Below are 20,400 nucleotides of genomic sequence, written 5' to 3' on the forward strand. Positions count from 1 at the left end.
AATCTGGCCCAGTTTTACTTGTTTGAACTTGGTCAAATATCTCTCCCCGTTTTCATGTCTGTGAAGTATGGAATTGTCTTAGATGAACTATCAAGGTTGATTTCAACATTAAGATATTATGAAGGTAGAAGAATCTTAAATGAATCCTGAAACAAGGCAGAAGTCCCAGAGACTAATTTGGCTGACTGTACATAGAAGGAATAGATGAAAGTCATGGGGATAGTAGGTTGACCTCAGGTGATGCAGGACTTTGCATAGATGAACTTATTCGGGAACAGTGACAAACGGAAAAATTTTGAGATAGGGGAATGCAGTAATTAGAGTTTTGAAAGACTCTCCAAATAGCAATTGACAGCATGAAATAGAGTAGTAGGTAAGTGACAGATAATGAAAGCCTGGAGTAAACTGGCAGTAGGAGTGGAAAGGGAAGGATTGAAGAGATCTGTAGCATGGAGTTTTTACTTACATTTGACATTGCTCTTAATTTTGCAGCAGTTGCCTCCAGAATATGATGGCAAATCACGTTATGAAAACTGATACTAGAAATTGCAAGAGATCAAGAGAGTTGGAGGTAATCTCTATGTTTCTGGAGGCTTAATCTGTTATGTAGTTGTCAAACTTCTTCCATTTAAGAAAGCTTTATTGATAAGTGGAATTTAAGTGTTCATATTCCAAGAGCCAGGATGGGCCCAGAAGGAGCTATGTTAACTCCAGCATATTTTTTAGTAAGCATATGAGAAAGCCTCCAAGAAAGATTTGGGAGATTTCTTTGTTGTAAGTTGAGATCTAGAGACAGAAAATGGGTTCATGCCTTTATGATATGTAGGACTTTAATAATTTTGATATCATAAATAGGATACCTAGGTAGTGGAGTTGCTGATTTTTTAAAGAATACTGTATCCTGCCTTTTTTCACTAGTACCCTCACCAATTGGTGAGTTTGCATGTTGGGACATTACTTGCTCACTTAAAGATTATGTTATCTTGCAAAATTTTTTAAGCATTTGGCTATTGTCTAAATGAGAGTTTTGCTATATTTCTATGGAAGTATCTACTGGTTCAAGATACAGGAAACTTTCTTATCGGGGATTAATACCACATGAAAGTCTAATAAAAATTAGAATAAAATTTAGTATATTGAACAAGATGCTTGTTGGAACTAAAAGTTTCCTTGGTAATAAAATTTCAAATGACTAATTAGGACACAAGAACAAAATATCTAGCATGTTTGCTTTTTTTTTTTTTTAACAGAATGTATATGTCCTAAGGATCTTGTTGACTGTTTACCTGTTTTCTTTACGTTCTTGTATTAGCCTCAAATGCCAGATAGTCCACAACTATCCTCTCTTGGAAAATCAGATTCCTCTTTCTCTGAAAGCTCTGGACTGTTTTATAAAGATGAAGCCCTGGAAAGAGATTTGAATGGTGATGTATAAAAATGCTTGCTTATATTTCTATAAATTTATCTTGTAATACAGAAGGTTTATTATATTTCACAACTTAACTCTGATTTTTTTAATAGATATGAGCGAGGAAATTAATCTAATGTTGTCTACATATGCAAAGATCTTAAGGCAAGTACTTATAGTATATTCTCTTGAGTCTTCATCTTAGAAATTTTTTTCTGGAAATTCCATAATGGTAACTTTAGTTCAGTGGCTGTGGAAGCTATCCAGTAATTATAATTTTGGAATTTTTTATTCTACCTCAATGTCTTAAAATAGATTAGTTGGTTGCTCTCAAAGAATAACTCCAACTTTTCCACTAAATGTCCTGTGTTTTGCTATTACCAAAACTAATAGTAGGCTGGACATATTTTGGTCTCTAATTAGATGATAGAACATTTAAAATTTTATGAAAAAAGACCTCTTTGAGAACAATACCATCTGGTGAAGTTAATAATAGAGTGATATTAAAGATAAAACAAATGTATTTATGAAATATTTAAATATTATCTGCATATATTTGAAGGTTGCATTTAAATATTTTATTGTCCTGACGTTATCATGTTTTATAAGGTGCTTTTTTAAAGTACTAGATAGTCATTCTATTTGAATAATGGTTTATGTGGCTGTTAAAATAATGTATAGTTATGCACCACATAGCAATGTTTCAGTCAGCAACAGACCACAGATACGACAGTAGTTCATAGGATTATAATGGAGCTGATTTCCTGTAAGAAATGCAGGGATTTGTGGTTTCGAAGGAAGTTTTTTCTCTGATGGGAGCAGTAACTGTGAGGCTTGGCAATGGATTCTCTCGTACCCAGGGCCCCTCAATTTTCAGTGCACTAATTACATCCCAATCAGTCAGCCACGGATGTGTTTCGGCACAGTGAAGCCTGTTTCCTACATATTCATACGGTGCTGTGGCCCTACCAGGTCTAGGTTGATAGCCTTCAGAATTCTTTGTTGAGGACCTGATATCCTGTACACGTACACAGTTCTGCAGGCGCTACATTAACAAGTATTAAGTTCCACTGCAATTTAGTAAAATCTTTTTTTGGGTAGTGAGGAACAAGCCTGTTCCTCTACTTTGGAAATATTTTCAGGTTGTAATGATGTAAAGCAAAGTTTTATTTCTTCCATCAATTCAGGGCTCTCAGAGAGAGCTCTTTGTGCCCGATAAAGTCAATGGAACTAAAAACAAATTTCCAAAGTGAAAATATTGAGTCCTCAGTTCTATACCCTCTCCATGTTAAATACACTTTTATTGAATATATACAAAGTTCCTTAATATGATTACCGCTGCAACATGCAATAGGCAAACCACATTGCCATGACAATCCCCTATTTTCCTTTTTCTCTCCGTCTTGATTTCTAATTCCTACTGAGCCTCAGACCACCTTTCACTTCCTCCTGACAGTCACTGTTACAGTGATTTCCACCTTACCCAGCCAGTTTCTCCGGGATATTTCCAGTCAGTCTAGCCCACATTACTATTGATGGAGCAGCATTGACAGCTTCAGGGTTCTATTTCTGACACTATCAGAGGAAGCAGGGGGAGGGCTGTGGAGCAGTGTTTATAAAGCCTACAGCAGTGTACAGTAATGTCCTAGGCCTTCATTTTCACTCACCACTCACTGACTCACCCAGAGCAACTTCCAGCCTTGTAAGCTCCATTCATGGTAAGTGCCCTATACAGCTATACTGTTTTCTAATATTTTATGCTGTTCTTTACCATTTCTCTGTTTAGATAAATAAATACTTACCTTTTTGTTACAATTGCCTACAGTTTTCAGGACAGTAATATGCTGTACAGGTTTATAGCCTAGGACCTGTAGACTATACACTATAGCCTAGGTGTGTAGTAGGCTGTACCATCTAGGTTTGTGTAAGTGCACGCTGTGATGTTCACACAATGACAGAATTCCCTGATGACACATTTCTCCAAACATATCCCCTTTATTAAGTGAAGTATGGCTATGTATAGTTTAATATTAGAATTATTATCTATATTATACGTAGTCTCTGGTGTCAGGAGACTTTGAGTAATCAAAAATATATGTGGAATTAATTTAACTTTTGCTGAAGAGTGGAAATTACTAAAGCTTTTCGATGTACGAAGCTATTTAAATGAAATAGCTAACAAACGTAGCTTAATAAAGAGCATCACTATGATAGTGTGTTTAGACTATTTATAGTTGTGTTACAGCTATTTAGTTTAATGTAAAACTTTCCCCCCCTTAGTGAGAGAGCAGCAGTAGACGCATCTTTTATTGACGAGATAGATGGACTCTTCAAAGAAGCCGATACTATTGAAAACTTTCTAATACAAAAAAGAGAGCTGCTGAGACAGAGGTTTACAGTGATTGCAAACACATTGCACATATAAGATTGTATACTTTAAATAAGCTGAGAATTTAAACCATTATTGTTGTAGTGAAAGAATGACATCTATGCTCTGAGAGCTTTCTAGTTGTTAAAGAAAACGTATACCTTAAACATAAGAAGGGGAAACTCCTTGAGTTTCTTTTCTAGATTTAAAAGGGGCTTTAACTGGATGTTAAAATAAAGTTTGTAGCTTTTCTTTTGAGGGTCAACTATTTGGCAGATTTCATAAAAGTGTATTACTTAAGTTATATATGGATTCCTTTCTTTTTTTCTCCTAAATCTAGCCTTCTTCAACTTCTAAAAGAGCGTTCAATGAGTTAATTTGATAATGTTTAACAATATTGCACTTTTTCTTTTAGAATATTTTGTTTAAAGAGCTGATAGCATTGGAGATCATTTAAAAATGTTTTTCATGGTATTATAAAAAAGTTAAAACTTAAAGGTGATTTATCTAGTTTCTGAATATGTAATAAATTATAACTGTGCTGTTGCTATTTAATATTACTATTTGATTATTTTCACTATTAGTTATACATGGCTAATAAAAGGTCTTCGTGTAAAATTATTTTCTTATGATAAAAGTGGTAAAATAAAAAACAAAATTTACTAACGAGAACCTTGTATGAGTTTGCTTTTTTTATATAACCATATCAATGTTTCAGTTAATGAATTGTACTCAGAAGCCTTACCAGTTTGTGGTATGGGATAAATATTAGCGATCCAGAAGTAATGAGATTAGCTAAACAACAAGGCAACCTTGGTAAGTCATTTCAATCCTATTATAGTTCAGAAATTGAATTTGGGGTAGTGGATATCTAATACTTATCTCGCTAAAAAAAAATCCTCCCTTTGATGAAAGGTACTATTATTGTATTGAAAATTTTCAATGTTATATAATTATGTGTAATAATTATGTTAATCAGATTTTTACGAATCACAGCACCCATTTTTGAACCATATAGGTAATTCAATCTATTATATGTATATCTTGCCAATATAAGCAGTCACAAATTTGGACATATTTACAAACAATACTACAAGGAATTTAGCATTCATTAGGTGGACAGCATGTTTGCCTTACTGCCTTCTAAATGTCAAAATAAAATCTCATTACATCACATTCCTATTTTGAGGCATATATATCACATTACATGAATACTCATACAAGAAAGGATTGAAAACTGTAAAATAAAATATTTACTAATATTGGTTATTAAGTGGAAAAATTATTAAGGTTGTAGAGGTATATACTAATGGCACAGGATAGGTTGGAAGCTTATGAAACAACTGTTAGAAATGGGATTTTAAAATATTAAATGCAATCAGAAGTATATTTGAGTTGATATGCCATATCAACTGGGTTTTGAATTATGCTGTTACCTAGTAGAGTTCTTGAATTTTCTGAATACAAAAATGACTCTACTGGCCCATCATAAGAAATGTTCTTGAGTTATTTTTTCTAAGCATTTATTATTAATGGGACAGCTAAGGCTAACAGATTGTTTCAGGATGGATTTTTAATATGCTTACTATATCTTAATGGTGTCACCATTGTTCAGCATCTGATTCTTCCCTGTTCAGGTTTAGAGAATTGATTTGATCATTTCATTTGGTATGATTAAGACTAGGGAAGTGATTGTTTAGTCAAACAGGTAGGTACCTCACAGGGTAAATGTTCCTGAATGCCTAATTAAGGCTTATTTTTATCAAATTTTGATGTCTTTGGTACTATCCACATAAGCTAGAATAATTGTCTCACCATTGGAGATATGCTGTTGCAGGAATACCATTGCCCTTTAATTTATACTTCTAATGTCCCTCTTTCATGTCAGTAAAATCTCAAGTTAAATTATTTTTCACTGATTACAAATCAAAATATATTGAATATCTTTGTACGTCATATTCTGTTAGGTACTGTGGGAAATACAGAATAGTTTAAGATACTCTTCTACCTTTTGACAATTTTAACCACTCCTTTTTTGAAATACACTTACATGTCTTTGCTGGAAAGACGTGATATATAAATGTTCAAAGTACTCTGTGGCACTGCTAAAAGTCTTGCTGGGAGTTATTAGAAGGCCTTTGGCAAGGGGGTCAGAGTGGTAGATTTTGAAGTGGGTTTTTGAAAGGAGGGTTTTGAAAGAGGGAGGATATTTCAGGCATGAAAAAGTTTGTTTAAAGGCCTGGATGAACAAAAACATGTATGTTTATAGTCATTTCACTGGACTGATAATTCACAAAGGGGAATATGTATCATCTAAACTTCTAGAGAGCAGGGACTGAGTCTTGTTTCTTGATATTCTCAATTTGTAGCACAGTATTTGATACATTGGTGCTCAAAAATGTTTGTTAAATTAATAAAATTGTATATGGTTATAAGTTTCTTAAGGGTATACCTTCACAGGGGCTTATTCACACTACGTTGTCAGAAAATGTTTTGTAAATTAAATGAATAGAAAAGAAAAGAAAGCATGAAATGCCAGAAGGGCAGAGAGACAAAGGATAAAAGGTAGGCTGTGGCCAGATTATAGAGTTCTTTGTTGACAGATTAAATTTGGACTTTATTCTGTAAGGAAGGAAGGGAGCTGAATCTTTCAGAGAGGAGTGGCAGAGTAAAATTGATCCCATGGATCACCTGAATTGTGGTGTAAGGGCAGATTTGAAAGAGAAGGTTTAGGGAGGAAGACCCTAAATTGGTGGTCCAATTTCAGTATTTTAAACAGCTACTTATTATAAATAGGTTATTGGAATACTTGTCATGGAAATGAGACTAAGAGAGATTGCTGGTGCTTTGTAGCCCCACCTTTCCATTCCCTCCTATTCTTTCAGTGAGCCATGGACAGCCCAGTAAATGTTTCACTTTATTCACTCTGCTAATGAGTGTGAGAATTTGGAAATCATGGGATCTGCTGTTACCTAATGCGATACAAAAGTGTTTTTTCAACTCTTTCTCCGTTTTGTCAGCAGTCTTTCTACCGTTGCAAGGGAATTCCTTTCTGTGATGGTATACTGGATCTCAGGTAGGGGATTTGCCCCTCCCTCCTCCTATTCCTGTCATCCTGTACTTAGAATTCTGTGCCTCTTTCCTGAAGAATACTGGGGGCTTCTGAAGTTTTCCGCTCTTTGGGGAGCAGATATAGGCAGAAACACCGTAGAACTGGAAGTTAAAGAAGACAGAATCAGGATTTGTTTACTTGTCATCAGGAAAACAACCTTCCAATTTGTATATTTTATATGACATAGTGGCAGGTCTCAGGGTTTCTCTTGAATCTGCAATAGGAAAAATATTCACTCTTTAGAACTTTCTCAATTGAAAATCAGTTACACATTCTAATGTATTAGGTTGGTGCAAAAGTAATTGTGGTTTAAAAGGTTAAAAATAATTGCAAAAACCGCAATTACTTTTGCACCAACCTAATAAATGTTTGGTTCTTCTATTTGCATTCTAGGCATGGCCTTAAAACCTCTGTTTATTGTTTTGTAGCTTTTCACTGTAGCTGTTATTGTTACATGATTTTATTTCTTGAAATTGGCTGATAATGATGCTATCAGAAATCATACTGATGTGCACAATAAACTTTAAAATTATTTAATTCAATAATTCAGTGTGAGGCAATGTGTTAGGCACTGGGGTGGAGGCAAAAACAAGACCCTGTATTCAAGGAGTACTGGTAGTAGAAATTATGAAGTATATTCGTCTTTATTGCACAAGACAGATGACAGTAAGTGCCATTAGAGAGCCAAAACAGATGCTCTGTGAGTTCAGACTAAGGAGGATCAGTCCTTGCTATAGGAAATATGAATGTTGACTTATAAAGCAGGTGACATGGACGCTGGATGTTGAAGGGTGAGAAGATAAGTGAATTTCACCTGAAGATGGGAAATTCCCTACATGAAGAGAAGGGTACAATTATGAGAAGAGGAGAGAATGGGGAGTGGTCCAGATTGGCTCCAGTGGAAGGCATTAGTGAGAGGTAGAATTGGACAGGTAGGTTGGTGTGAGAGTATACAGTGCCTTCCGCAGTGCCTAAACAAGCAGTTTAGACTTTATTTGGTAGAAAATGGAGTCATTTGTGAAGGTTTTATGGAGGAATATGTAATACAATCAGATCTGTACTGAGATTAATTTAATAGCAGTGCTTCCCAACATTTTCACATCATAACACCCATAAAAAATGATAATAGTTTTACCTTACACTGCAGTAAATTGGATGTGATCTGGAGCCTCAGTGAACTGCTAAGAGCTGGAGGCAATTGTCTGGGGCCTCTGGCCATCCCAAGGGCTAATGGGATCAAGAGGCCAACCAATTAGGAAACTCAGGTTTAGAAGATAGCTTCCCTATCTAGTTTCTCTATCTAAATAAGAGGCTGTGATAATGTCCATCTAACAGCTTGTGAGGGCCTTAATTAGGAAAGTAGAAAGAAAGTGACTGGTAGGCAAGAGAAGTTGAAACATCAGTGTTGATGAGGAAAAGTTCAAACCAGAAGAAAAATCAGAGGGATGGGGGGTTGCCCAGGAGAGGTGGACTGGCAAATCTTTGCAAAGGATTTGCCCCAGGCACCCTTGCAAACTTCTGAGCCCTAGTAATTTATACTGGCTACCCTATCTCATCCCCTTAGCATCTTCTTTCCAGGCCTCTGTTAGTATAGTCAGCAGAATTTAACCCTAAGTGAATGTGGATGGGACAGTGAAGATGACGGATTCAAGACCCACAGAGATTTTGAAGCTAGGTTATTGAGCAGATAGGAAAGTTGGTTTGGAAGGCAGAAAATGAATTCTCTTTTGACATGTTGAGTCACCTGCAAAAAGTAATTGGTGAAATTAAGAGTCTAGATGAGATTACCAAAGAAGAATGCTGAGAGTAAAGAGTAAAGGTCCAAGGTCAGACCTGAGGAACACATTCATGAGGTGATAAGGGGAAGAGGAGCCAGTAAAGGGAATTAACATTTGGAAATTATCTACAATCATTATATTAAGTTATGATAGACTTGAACTGGAGGTGTTATCTTCCTTTTATCTTCATTATCCCCATTTTATCATTGAAAACCTGGAGGCTCAGAGTGTTTAGTAACATGCCCAAAGTATCAGCTGATAGGTAGTGAATCTGGCATAAAGCAAGCAAAGAGGGAGCAGAAAAGTTAGAAAAGTGCAATGTCTTGGAAGTCAAGAATAGAAAGGGGTTTAAGGAGGTGTTGACCACTATATCAAGTACTACGGAAAGTTTAAAGAGTATGTAATAAACTGCCAACAGCATGCTATGGAGTACAGAACATACAGAGATTTATTTGTCTTCTAAAATGTAAAATGTTTTAAATTCATGACTCTCTATTCAAATATTCTGTCAGGGTATTCAATTTAATTTTACTCAAGTAAGAGAAGTAAAATACCAGAACTCAGGGAATTTATTTTAATCTAAGTGGAGAGTAAGACAGTTATGCATAATATTAATAAAAGTAGTTTTATTAATATTCTCTAAGTTTTCCTCTAAGTTTTCTCTAAACTCTAATTCTCTAAATTATCCTCTGTGTTTTCAAAGCGCATCTTTATATTTCTAATATTGTGATTCTCAAAATTTCGGATGCCTAAGAACACCTGCTTGCCCTACCCCAGAGATTCTGAATTAGTAGGTCGGGAATGGAGTCCTTGAACGTACATTTTAGCAATAGCACCAGGTATTTCTTTCTTTCTTTGTTTTTCAAGGCATATTTAATTTAACATCAAGAGTGCGATACAAAAGGCCCAAATACAATGAAGGAACACATTTCTCTATTAACACCATTGACAGTTCTCTTTCAAAATGTGCTTTTTGAATGCAATGGGGATTTAATAAATTTCACTACTAAAGAAAAAGAACACAGTGAGTCCCATCACAGCCAATATTCTTATATACAATCTAGTTGTGAAATGAATGTTTATAATGCTTCAAACAGTTTCAACCTGAAGTTTGATACCACACCTTCTCGTGTGTACAGTCGTCGGTGAGATTATCTACAGTATTAGCAAACATTCAGAGAACAAACCATTGATTAAAACCACACTGATTTAAGGCTCGATCAAGTAATACAGAGTCCCAAACTAAATGGTTAAATAAATGAACTACTTGAACTGACATCTATTAGTTGATTCTCTCATCGCTATTAAGTTGTTTCTTAGGAAATAAACCCTTTAAAGGCAAAATTCACCTCATTTGAGTTTGACCCATAAGTTCAACAACAATCACAAGTCCACAGTCTTACTGGCAAAACTGTATACAGTGTCTCTAAGTCACTGCGCTCAAGGTTAAGAGTGATGCATTCCATTTTTACATTTTACTGGAATTTTATATGTTCAATTCATGACTTTAAATCTCTAGGTTTTCATTCTTTCAAACTGTCTGAAGACACAGTGTGCCCCAGACTTAAGACTTCTGTTTCTCCCTCTACTTTCTTCAAACAGAAACATTTCTCAAGTGTCTATATGTTCTAGAAGGGGAATTTTTCGGAGGTGGCCACTTCTTCAGGCCTGTGAGCCAAGGGGAGGGGGAAGAGAAAAAAGCTGAAACACAAGGATGATCTGGAAAGTTTTACATTAACCATTACACGCTGGATAGTATAAGAATGTGGCTTTTTTTGGCTCAAAAAGTCTGAGTCTTGGTGTGGAAACGAGTACTTGGCGTCCCACCACAGCTTTCTCGTAGTGGGAATGTCAGGGAAGTCTTGACTGGGGAGTATGATTTGTTTACCTATCAGGCATAAACTTCCAGGCACTCAGTTCATTTTGGGCTTGTTCCAGTTTGTCTTTAGTCTGTTCCAGTTCACCTTTCATTTTTAGGAAAAACAAGCTGATGGCTGGGTCCCCCATTATTGATCTCAGTTGGGCCCCACTAGGCTGCTGGACTTGCTTCCGGCACTGCATTTGAGTAGTACACTCTTGCATCTCTTGCTCCGTGGTGGCACGTCACATTACAAGGATGTTTTGTCTGTGTGCAGACTCTTGCTGTTGTAGCTTTAGGTTTTCTTCTCACTCCCTTAAGACAGTTACGTCATTAGAGTTAAGATCTGTGTACTTGTCCTCCAAAGCTCGCACATATGCTTCATACCGTTCTCGTCTCGGCTCATAACTTTGAAGTCTGTTTCACTCAGTTGAACATTTTTGGGAAGAGGTTCCTTGTTGGTCATCGTGAATCTGACCAGTGGCCTCCCGATGGGGATGCAACCGCCACCCACAGCCGGACCCCACCGCGGGGAGGAAAGGCAAAACACAGCGCCGACCAGGGGTCTCAAAGCACTGAGGAAGGGGCTGCACCTCATAGCACCAGGTATTTGTGTTTCAAGTAGTCCTCAGACCATATTTTGAGAAATAACGCTCAAACAGAACACTGATTACAGTGTAAGTGATCTGCTTGTATGTCTGTTTACTAGACAATGAGTTCCTTTACATCAGGGTTCTAATACTTTTTATCCTTTACCACTGCCTAACACTTTCTTGAATGAATAAATAACTCAAAGGAAGAAGCTATTACATGTTGTTGGATTGATCATTAAAAACCACATGAATAATAGCTAACGTTTTTTAAATATTTACAATTTTTAAAACCTTCACATAGCCTAACTCATTTATTATTTATAGCCTTAGAAGTAATAAGAATTATTATAATATCATCCCCATCTTAGAAAGGAGAGAAGAGCATAAACAGGTTGTCTTATTCAAGGCTATTGATTTGGAGAATGGTAGGCCAAGATTTGAAAGCAAGGATTCCAGAGACTGGCAGAGCCTGGGTCCACACTTCGAAGTATTACACTGTGTTGCTTTTATTCATTTATTTATTTATTTAATTATTTATTTACTTACTTACTTACTTTTTTATTTATTTCTATTATTAGTTTCAGGTGTACAAAACTATGTAATAGTTAGACATTTATACCCCTCACAAAGTGATAACCCACCTCTCCCAATCTACTACCCCTCTGACATCGCATACAGCCGTTACATTTCTACTGTCTCTATTCCTTCTGCTGAATTCCACTTCTTGTGACTATATGTATATACACATATGTACATATACATACACACACACACAAATTATAGTTAACATTCATTATTATTCAGCTTCAGGTGTACAGTGAGTGCAGTGACCAGGCATCTACACCATCCCTGAATTGGTCTCCCTAATAACACAATAACCTAATAACACAATAATGTCCATCAGATACCCTACAAAATCTTTACAACATTGTTGATTATATTTCCAAATTATCTTTCGTATCCCCATGGCAATCTTGTGGTTACCAATTGTGCTTTCTAATCCTCTCACTTTCTCGCTCATCTCCACCTCACTCCCATCTAGCAACCCTCAGTTTTTCCTCTATATCTCTGAGACTGTTTCTAATTAGTTTGTTCATTTATTCTATTCTTTAGATTCCACATGTAAATGAGGTCATATGGTATTTGTCTTTCTCCATCTGACTTATTTCACTTAGCATAATGTTCTCTAGGTCCGTCCACATCGTTGCAAATGGTAAGATTTCATTCTTGTTTATGGCCAAGTAATACTCCAATGTATAAATGTACCACAGTTTCTTGATCCAGTCGTCTACCGATGGGCATTTCAGTTGTTTCCATGTCTTGGCTGTTGTGAATAGTGCTGCAATAAACATAAGGGTGCATAATTTTTTTTTTGAATTAGTGTTTTGGATTTTTCCGGATAGATACCTAGGAGTGGAATTGCTAGGTCATAAGGTAATTCCATTTCCAGTTTTTTATCTCCATACTGATTTCCATAGTGGCTGCACCAATCTGCAATCCCACCAGCAGTGCATGAGGGATCTCTTTTCTCCACATCCTTGCCAGCACTTGTGGTTTGTTGATTTATTGATGATAGCAATTTTGACTGGGGTGAGGTAGTATCTCATGCGTTTTTTTATTTTCACATTTCTTTAATGATTAGAGATTGAGCATTTTTTCATATGTCTATTTACCATCTGTATGTCCTCTTTAGAAAAATGTCTCCTCATGTCCTCTGCCCATTTTTCAATTGGGTTGTTTATTTTTTTGGTGTTAACTTGAATGAGTTTTTATATTCAACGCAATTCCTATCAAACTACCAACGACGTTTTTCACAGAAATAGAACATATAATCCTAAAATTTATATGGGACCATAAAAGACCCCGGATAGCCTCAGCAATCTTGAGAAATAAGAACAAAGTGGGAGGTATAACGATACCTGATTTCAAACTATACTACAAGGCTACAGTAATCAAAACAACATGGTACTGGCATAAAAATAGATACATAGATCAATGGAACAGAATAGAGAGTCCAGACGTAAATCCATGCCTATATGCCCATCTAATCTACGACAATGGAAGCAAGAATGTACGATGGGGTAAAGATAGTCTGTTCAATAAGTGGTGTTGGGAAACCTGGACGGACACATGCAAGAAAATGAAGCTGGACCACCTCCTTACACCATATACAAAAACAAATTCAAAATGGCTTAAAGACTTAAATGTAAGATCTGAAACCATAAAATATCTAGAAGAAAATATAGGAAGAAACTTCATGGACATTACCCGGAGTAAGATTTTCACTGATATATCCCCTCGCGCGAGCGAAGTAAGAGAAAAAATAAACATGTGGGATTACATCAAACTAAAAAGTTTTTTCACAGCAAAGGAAACCATCAATAAAACAAAAAGGGATCCTACTGTATGGGAAAAGATATTTGCCAATGATATATCTGATAAGGGATTAATATCACAAATCTATAAAAAACTTACTCAACTCAACTCCAAAAAAACAAACAACCCAATTAAAAAATGGGCAGAGGACTTGGGGAGACATTTCTCTAAGAAGGACATACAGAAGGCAAGAAGACATATGAAGAAATGCTCAACCTCACTAACCATCAGAGAAATGCAAATAAAAACCACAATGAGATACCACCTCACTCCAGTCAAAATGGCTATTATCAATAAATCAACAAACAACAAATGCTGGCGCGGATGTGGAGAAAAGGGAACGCTAGTGCACTGTTGGTGGGACTGCAGATTAGTGCAGCCACTATGGAAAACAGTATGGAGGTATCTCAGGAATCTGAAAATGGAACTACCCTATGATCCAGTAATTCCACTCCTAGGCATCTACCCGGAGAAATCCAAAACTCCAATTCAAAAATCTGTATGCACTCCTATGTTTATTGCAGCACTTTACACAATAGCCAAGATATGGAAACAACCAAAATGCCCATCGGTAGATGACTGGATTAAGAAGCTGTGGTACATTTATACAATGGAGTATTACGCAGCCATAAAGAAGAAAGAAATCTTATCATTTGCAGCAACATGGATGGATCTAGAGAACATTATGTTAAGTGAAATAAGTCAGAAAGAGAAAGACAAGTACCATATGATCTCACTTATATATGGAATCTAAAGAAAAGACTATGTGAATGAACTAATCAGAGTCAGTTTTGGGGACGCAGAGAAAAAACCGAGAGTGGTTAGATGGGTGTGTGGGAGGGGGTTGGGGATAAGGGGAAAGGTGAAGGGATTTGGAAGCAGCTGGTAACCACAAGATGGCCTCAGGGTTTTTCTTTTGAAAATTAATTTGGGGAAGGTATTCTATAATGTTGTAAAGATTTTGTTGGGTATCCGATGGACATGCGTCCTATTTGGGAGACCACCTCAGGGATACTGTGGATACCTGATCATGGCATTGTACATCAGAAGCTAAACATTAATGAATGCCAACTATAATTTTATATATATAATGTGATGGTTCAGTGTGAGGTCGGAGGGATAGTGGATGGGGGGAGGGGGGTTCACAGTATGAGGGATATAAATGATGAACGTCTAAGTATTACCTTGTTTTGTACACCTGAAACTAATAAATAAATTAATTAATAAAAAAAAAAATAAATTTTGGATATTAACCACGTATGAGATATGTCATTGACAGATATCTTCTCCCATTCAGTAGGATGCGGTTTTGTTTTATTGATGGTTTCCTTTGCTGTGAAAAAACTTTTATTTTGACACAATCCAATATGTGTATTTTTCCTCTTACTTCCCTTGCCTGAGGGGATATATCAGTAAAAATATTACTAAGGGAAATTTCTGCAAACTTTTTTCCTATATTTTCTTCTAGGAGTTTTATGGTTTCAGATCCCACATTTAAGTCTTTAATCCATTTTGAATTTATTCTTGTACATAATGTAAGGAGATGGTCCAGCTTCATTTTTTTGCATGTGTCTGTCCAGGTTTCCCAGCACCATTTATTGAATAGACTGTTTTACCACTATATATATTCTTGCTTCCCCTGTCACAGATTAAATGACCATATAGGCATGGATTTATTTCTGGGCTCTCTATTCTGTTCCAATGACCTGTATGTCTGTTTTTTATGCCAGTGTCGTGCTATTTTGATTACTGTAGCCTTGTAGTATAATTTGATTTCAGGTATCGTGATACTTCCCACTTTGTTCTTATTTCTCAAGATTGCCGAGGCTATCCGGGGTCTTTTATGGTTCCATATAAATTTTAGGATTATATATTCTATTTCTGTGAAAAATGTCCTTGGTAGTTTGATAGGAATTGCATTAAATCTGTATATTGCCTTAGGCCGTATGGACATTTTAAATATATTAATTCTTCCTATCCTTGAGCATGGTATGTGTTTCCATCTATTTGTATCTTCTTTAATTTCTCTCCTTAGTGTCTTATAATTTTCTGAGTACAGGTCTTTTACTTCTTTGGTTAAATTTATTCCTAGTATTTTATAGTCTTTGAAGCAATTGTAAATGGGACTGTTTTCTTAATTTCTCCTTCTAATAGTTTATTATTGGTATATACAAATGCAACTGATTTCTGAACATTTATTTTGTATCCTGCTACTTTACTATTCATTTATCAGTTCTAATAGCTTTTCGGTGGAGTCTTTTGGGTTCCCTACATATAGTACCATGTCATCTACATATGGCAATTTTACTTACCCCTTACCAATTTGGATACCTTTTATTTCTTTTTCTTGTCTGTTTGCTGTGGCTAGAACTTCCAGAACTATGTTGAATAGAAGTGGTGAAAGTGGGCAACCTTGCTTTGTTCCTGATCTTAAGGGGAATGGTTTTAGCTTTTCCCCATGGAGTATGATGGTAGCTGTGGGTTTATCACATATGGCCTTTATTATGTTGAGATATGGTCCCTCTATTCCCACTTTCTTAAGAGTTTTTTTAATCATAAATGGCTGCTGGATTTTGTCAAATGCTTTTTCTGCATCTTGATATGATGATATGACTTTTATTTTTCATTTTGTTAATGTGGTGTACCACATTAATTAATTTGTGGCTGTTGAACGAACCTTGCATACGAGAAATGAATCCCACTTGATCATGGTGTATGACTTTTTAATGTATTGCTGAATTCTGTTTGCTAATATTTTGTTGAGGATTTTTGCATCTATGTTCATTAGGGATATTGGCCTGTGGTTTTCTTTTTTTGTAATGTCTTCGTCTGATTTTGGGATCAGGGTGATAGTGGCCTCCTAAAAAGTGTTTCGGAGCCTTCCCTCTTGGATTTTTTGGAATAGTTTGAGGAGAATAGGTGATAATTCTTTTTTGAATGTTTTGTAAAATTCACCTGTAAAGCCATCTGGTCCAGGGCTTTTTTTTTTTGTTGGGAGCTTGTTGATTACTGATTCAATTTTCCTGGTAGTAATCAGTCTATTCAGGTTTTCCATTTCTTTTTTGAGTTAGCCTTGGAAGGTTGTACGCTTCTAGAAAATTATCCCTTTCTTCCAGATTGTTTAATTTGTTGGCATGTAGTTCATATTAATTTCTTAAAATTTTTTGTATTTCTGTGGTGTCTCTTGTCACTTTTCCTCTTTCATTTCTGATTTTATTAATTTGGGTCCTCTCTCTCTTGTTTTTGATGAGTCTGGCTAAAGGTTTGTCGATTTTATCTTCTCTAAAAACCAAGTCTTGGATTCGTTGATCTTTTATATCATTTTCCTGATTTCTATTTCATTTATTTCCACTCTGATCTTTATTATCTCCTTCCTTGTACTCCCTTTGGACTTATTTTACTGTTCTTTTTCCAGATCCCTTAAGTATGAGGATAAACTGTTGATTTCTGATTTTTCTTGTTTCTTTAGGTAGACCTGCATTGTTATGAATTTCCCTGTTAGGATTGCTTTCGCTGTGTCTCATAGACTTTGGGTCGTTATATTTTCATTTTTGTTTCTCTTGAGATATCTTTTGATTTCTTCCTTGATCTCATGGTTGACCCATTCATTATTTAGTAACATGTTATTTAGCCTCCACGTATTTGTGTTACTTCCAGTTTTTCTTGTAATTGATTTCTAATTTCATAGCACTGTAGTCCAAAAAGACACTTGATATGATTTCAATTTTCTTAAATTTATTGAGACTTGTTTTGTGGCCTAACATGTGGTCTATCTTGGAAAATATTCCATGTGCACTCAAGAAGAATGTATATTCTGCAGCTTTGGGGTGAAATGCTCTAAAAATATTGATTAAATCGAACTGGTCTAATGTGTCATTTAACGCCGCTGTTTCCATGTTTATTTTCTACCTGGAGGACCTGTCCATTGTTGTTAATGGTGTGTTGAAGTCCCCAACTATGATAGTGTTACTGTTGATCTCTGTCTTTAGGTCAGTCAATATCTGTTTTATATATTTAGGTGCTCCTATATTGGGTGCATAGATGCTTACTAGGGTTATGTCCTCTTGTTGGATTGACCCCTTTATTATTATGTAGTGCCCATCTCTTTCTTTTAAGATATTCTTCTTTATTTTAGAATATATTTTAGAAGAATATAGAATATTCATCTATATTGTATATTTTAAAGTCTATTTGTCAGATATAAGTATTGCTGCTGCAGCTGTTTTCTCATTTCCATTTGCATGAAATATCTTACTACAACCCTTCACTTTCAGCCTGTATGTGTCCTTTGATCTGAGGTGAGTCTCTTGTTTACAGCATATACAAGGGTCTTGTTTTCTTACCTATTCAGCCACTCTATGTCTTTTGATGGAGCATTTAATCCATTTACATTTAAAGTGATTATTGATTGATACATAGTTATGCCATTTTGTTATTCGTATTTCTGGTCTTCTTAGTTAGATTGTTTCCATCCTCAATTTACAGAAACCCTTTTAACATTTCTTGCATTGCTGACTTGGTGGTAATGAATTCTTTTAGCTTATTCTTTTCTGGGAAGCTCTTTATCTCTCCTTCAATTTTAAATGATAGCCTTGCTGGATAAAGCAATCTAGGTTGTAGGTCTTTGTTTTTCATCACTTTGAATACATCCTGCCACTCCCTTCTGGCCTGCAATGTTTCTGTAGAGAAGTCATTTGACAGTCTTACAGAAGGTCCCTCATATGTAACTCATTGTCTTTCTCTTGCTGCTTTTAGGATTTTCTCTGTCTTTAACCTTTGCCATTTTAACTGTAATGTATCTTGGTGTGGACCTGTTTGGGTTCATCTTGGTTGGAACTCTCTGCACTTCCTGGGCTTGGACGTCGATTTCCTTCACCAGGTTAGGGAAGTTTTGGGACTTTATTACTGCAACTATGTTCTCAATCCCATGCTCCCTCTCTTCACATGCTGGTATTCCTATGGTGTGCATGTTGTTGTGCTTGATGTTATCCCACAGATGTCTTAAACCATTTTCATTGTTTTTTATTCTTTTTTCTTTTTGTTGTTCTGCTTGAGTGATTTCTGCTAAGTGTCTTCTAAATCGCTGATTCGATCCTCTGTCTCATCTAACCTGCTGGTAATTCCTTCAAGTGTGTTCTTTATTTCAGTTACTGTATTCTTTAGTTCTAACTGCTTGTTCTTTATGATTTCTCTATCCTTCACTATGTCATCGCTAAGCTCCTTAAAGATTCTTATCAGCCAATTCTGGAGGTTTCTTCTGTTCTTTTATTTGGGACATGTTTCTTTGTTTCCCCATTCTGGCTGACTCTGTGTTTGCTTCTATGTATTAGGTAGATCCCCTAGGGTTCTCAGTCTTTCCTGGGTGGTCTTATGTAGTATGTGTCTTTTATATTTCTCTTGCACCACTTCCTTATTCTCCTGTGTGTGTGCTCCAGAGGGGACCCTTGTGTTGTGTGTATTGTCCTCTTAAAGTTGAGTTTTAATTGCTTTTGGCCTGTCAGTAGGTGGGATTGACTCCTGGCTGACTAATTGTGAGACTTGGCTCTGCCCACAATAGATGAGCTGTTGCGTGACACTTGACTGTTTAGATGAGGCTTGGCCTCTATGGGCTCTTATGCCTGTAGAGAATTCCCTCTGGGTGTGTCACTTCTTGTAGGTCAAACCTGGTAAACACACTGGTTTGGTCTGGAGTTGGCCTCTGGGTGTGTTGAATCTTGTGCCTCTTGGGCTGGGCCCTGGTGTAGGGCAATTTCAGATCAAAACAAATCAACAAGCACAACAACAAAGAAAAAACCAAATACACTCACATGTAAAAACAACCAACAACCAAAGGTCAATACAGGCAAAAATACTAAAACTACAAAAAACAAACAAACAAAACTAAAGAAACAAAACAAAAAATAGCAAAACCAAAAAAAAAATCAATATAGAAAAATGGAAAGAGGGAGCAAAAGTAGGGCAAGGAAAAGAAAAAAGAAGAGAGAAAGAAAGGGGAAAAAATATGTATATATACATATACTGTCATGCAGTGTCTCAGCTCCCTCTCCCCATATAAGAATGCAGGATATGGTAAGGCCAAAAAGGAACTCCCACGGAGCCATAGATAGGGGAGTCATACCACTATACTCTTGCTGGCGGCTGAGTTGGAGACATAGGAAGCGGGAGCCACACTGTTCGCAGCCCTGTCTGTGCCACTTGCAGGCTCAGCCACCATCTTCTTGCTAGCCCCCATTTTTCTGCTAGTGTAGCCACCGCAGTTGTATTAGTGGCCAATGGCTCACTGGTTACAGCTGATGGCCAAGTAGCCACAGCTGATGGCCATCCAATCACAGTTGATGGCAATTTACTACCTGAGGCAGCACCTTTCCACGTGAGGCCGAGAGCCTGGAAACTGCACTCCTGGCTCTGTCCCCACATACATACATACATACATACATACATACATATGCTAAAAATGATAGTAACACTTTAAAAAAAAGCAGCGCCAATTTTGGCTTAAGCTCACCAAGCTATGTCCAGGTTGTCCTCTGCTGTACAGACTCCTCTGCGTCTTGTGGAGGCAGAGCCGGCCACCTGGTGTCCAGAGTGTCCCTGGCACTGCAGTTCTAGATAAGTGGGGCTATGGGGTGTGGTTTGTAGGTTTTACAAAGTGAGTGCAGTTTCTGCTCTCACCTGCACAAACACGCACTGATAGCACCATAACCAGCCACTGGGAGGTGGCTTATTCCCTGTGTTCAGGTCTCCTGAGTCTTAGGGCACATTCTTCCTATCAGGGTGTATGGAGGGTGTGAGATATCTGAGCTGCTGAAAGCCCAGAGCTGCCTCTGCCACCTGTTGCTAACCCCTGTGTGTCTCCACAGCTGTAATTGCCCTGCTTTGAACAGGCCAGAAGGTGGGGGTGGGAAGG

General features: G+C 36.7%; 2 pseudogenes across 2 annotated transcripts in view; one reads left to right on the forward strand and one right to left on the reverse strand.

Annotated features, from left to right (window-relative positions):
* Positions 1-499: 499 nt before the first annotated feature.
* Positions 500-20,400, forward strand: part of LOC308502999 (carotenoid-cleaving dioxygenase, mitochondrial-like) — a 46,256-nt pseudogene continuing 26,355 nt past the window's right edge. The window contains exons 1-2 of the transcript in view: positions 500-571; positions 1,313-1,424. The product of the transcript in view is annotated as a carotenoid-cleaving dioxygenase, mitochondrial-like (transcript). The remainder of the gene's footprint in view (positions 572-1,312; positions 1,425-20,400) is intronic.
* On the reverse strand, positions 10,551-10,990 carry LOC308503531 (pre-mRNA-splicing regulator WTAP-like; annotated as a pseudogene). Its single transcript has one exon. The product of its transcript is annotated as a pre-mRNA-splicing regulator WTAP-like (transcript).

Source organism: Rhinolophus hipposideros (assembly GCF_964194185.1).
Source record: "Rhinolophus hipposideros genome assembly, chromosome: 10".
Lineage (NCBI taxonomy): Eukaryota > Metazoa > Chordata > Mammalia > Chiroptera > Rhinolophidae > Rhinolophus > Rhinolophus hipposideros.